This window comes from Gavialis gangeticus, unplaced genomic scaffold (assembly GCF_001723915.1).
Source record: "Gavialis gangeticus isolate Ggan-Ray unplaced genomic scaffold, GavGan_comp1, whole genome shotgun sequence".
Taxonomy (NCBI): domain Eukaryota; kingdom Metazoa; phylum Chordata; order Crocodylia; family Gavialidae; genus Gavialis; species Gavialis gangeticus.
Window position 1 is genome coordinate 11,215,375 of NW_017729005.1, and position 3,019 is coordinate 11,218,393.

Here is a 3,019-nt window from a genome sequence, read left to right on the forward strand (position 1 = left end):
GTTTCTGGATTTGCAGTAGACTACATTTGATAAAAATACACATTTCAAATTATTATACAGAGTATATCTTGCAATACTAGATGTCCAAAAAGTTACTTTGCATACTGTAAGCTACTAGCAATAAAAATACTTCTATGCAACTTTTTTTTTTTTTTAAACTTTCTAGAAAAGTGAGAGAGTTAATTCTACCTCAGACTAGTTTCAGTTCAGTTCTCTCACTATCACACCAAGTTGCATTTCTTGGTTACATTAATTATACTCCAGTTTAAATTTAAGTTATGAAAGTTCTATGTTTAAAGGTACATACTACTTCTGCAGTGTAATCCAATAATGGGCTTCATTTGCTAAATAAGTAGAGAACTGTTTATGTTAAAAAAAGTGAAAGCAATTTGGTGCAAACCAATTGCATATAACAATTTTGGAATTTTCTCCCTCCATAAGGCCCTTTAATACAAATTTCCAAAACATGTAGGGATGCAAATTGCAAATTTAAGTGTATACACTACTCAACTATAGTCAGTGCAACCAAGTGTCAACAAGTTTGTGCTATTTAGGCATTTTCCTTCAAAGCTGTGTTTTATCAATATTTAAAGTTTAATACAACTTCAGAAGTTATGCCAAAAAATCACTATGTGCTACCATGTTATTTATAATTATTCATACTTTGAGAATGTCATTTGAATCACTTCACATTCTCCTCCCTTACAAATATTAAAGTCAGTATATACTACACAAAGTGTTGCAAACCAAAGTACTCAAGTTCCTAGGTTTTACCATTATTGCTACTGGTGCCACCATAATGTGGATGCCTTGTGCATGTGTTATGCAAGGCTAATTACATACTAGCCTATTTACCTAACTCCAAGACTTCGAATTTAAAGACACTCCCTCAAAAATTTGATTCTATACATGGAAAATTAGAATTTTATTATAATTGTCCATGCACAGAATCTAGTTAGCAGAAGGTAGCTTTAAAATTCATTCCTCCCCCCAACTTCTGTGATGGGGAAAACAGTGACACAGGAGGGGCCAGACACCTGCCCCTCTCTCTCCCCGCCCACCTGTGACCCATGTCCCTCCCTGCCACCTAACCCAGCTATGCCTATGCTTGTGCCTGCCCTCACCCTCCACTCCATGTCCCCTGTGCCTTTGTCTACCAGCTCCCTCCATCTCTGCCTGACCTGCCCAGCCCAGCCCAGGCTCCCCATTCTCTATCTTCTGCAGCAGTTCTGCTCCTCCAGGGTACTTGGCAGCCCCAGCCCAGAAGCTGGGTCAGCTCCTGGAGCAGGTTTGGGGGGGGGGGGGGGGGGGGGGGGGGGGGGGGGGGGGGGGAAGGCAGATTACAAGGAAGCGAAGAGTAGAAGGGGTAGGCTACAGGTTCCCTCCCCCATAAAGGAGCCCCTTGATCCTGGGATAGACAGCAGCTCAACTGCAGCTTCAGCCAAAGCCCAGGGCTAAAGCTGGAGCTGAGTTGCTGTATGCCCTGCCCAGGGGCCAGTACTCAAAATTCAAGATGAGCCCTCTTCTTCTTCCCCCTCTCCCCCATGCTGAGGGGAAAAAAAACCCCCCATCTTGGATTTGAGAAGATGCAATTTTTTTTTTTCCTACAGGACCCTGACAATGCACAGAATGGATGCCATTCACTAAAACAATTAGTCATTCAAAATTTTGCTCAGCAAAAATAAACTTGTCCTTTATTGTCGATGACTCAAACCCTACACTGAAGACAGAATTACTAGTTTCTTCAGTGCTGATGATATACTATCAAAGTGCTTCATAAATCTGATAAACCATCAAGTTTGTCTTCCTAATGCTCCAGAATTGAGACTGCATGCTTCCCCTCTCCCTACTTCAGAGGGTACTGAACTGAGGTAGACAACCTAGGTCTTTAATCTGCCTTTTGTAGGCAAGCCAAAAAGACAGCAGGAGTTCCATAAAGTGCCACTAAACATTAGAGGAATGGCACACATCAGTTCCACAGATCTGTCATTTGAGCCAACAGTGATCTATAGCAGCAGATGACTGGGGTCCTCTACTGTAGATCCACACAGAGACTAACACTAAGTGGGTTTCAGTTTTTTTTGCCAAAAGCAGAGACATTTATTTATATGCTGCCCTTCCCAAAAAGAGGCTCAGGGAGGCTTTAAAAAAGCCAGTCACTAAAACGGACTGAATTTTGTTAGTAGATGTTAACAGTTATGAACCAAAAAGATGACAAAAGCCAGTAGGGAAATACAGAGCGCCCAAGGGAGGGACTAACATAAGAGGTAGGGGTAAGGAGGGGAATGCAACTAGGTTACAGAAAACACAATGTTAAATAAAATAGTAAAGGATAAAGCAATTCCCCAAACAATACTCCCTCACCCCTGAATTCTTGCATGCAGGAACATTTCTCAAACTGCTGCATTCCAGATTGTGGAGGGAAGTGTTTCTAATGGTCACTCACATTTTAAACTCCCTCTATCCCACCCCTTCCACTCCTTGTTCTACAGATCTCACCCTCCCCACCTCCCACCACTCTCCACCATAACTTATTTCCTTATTCTGGGCTCCCAGTTTCAGCCCCAGTCTGTCAGACCATCTTTGGTCCCACATCCAAGTCTCAGGCAGCAAGACTCAGGAAAGAAAGCAGCATCCTCCAGCTTAAGATTTTACAGATGCTGCAAGTGTTACTTGTATCCGTCTCCAAGCCCACATACAGAAGGGATTTAACTTAAGTTCCATGAAAGCAGCAGTGTAATTTTCAAGCCCTCACAGGCTAGGATGACATGATTAACTTGAGCCTTCTGTTGTGGGTTATTTTATTTGAAAGATGGAAGTGGGGAAGTATTAGTAACAAACGAGAACTATTGCAGGGGAGACTCATTTCTATCAAGTTACCAGAACATAAATGTATCAGACCATCCCTCTACATTAAATGACAATTTGTAAAGTGTGTTGCATATGACTGTCAAGAATCAGACTATTCCCTTAGATACAAGTATATGAAATTCTGAAGAGTCAATTAGTTCTGGTTTCT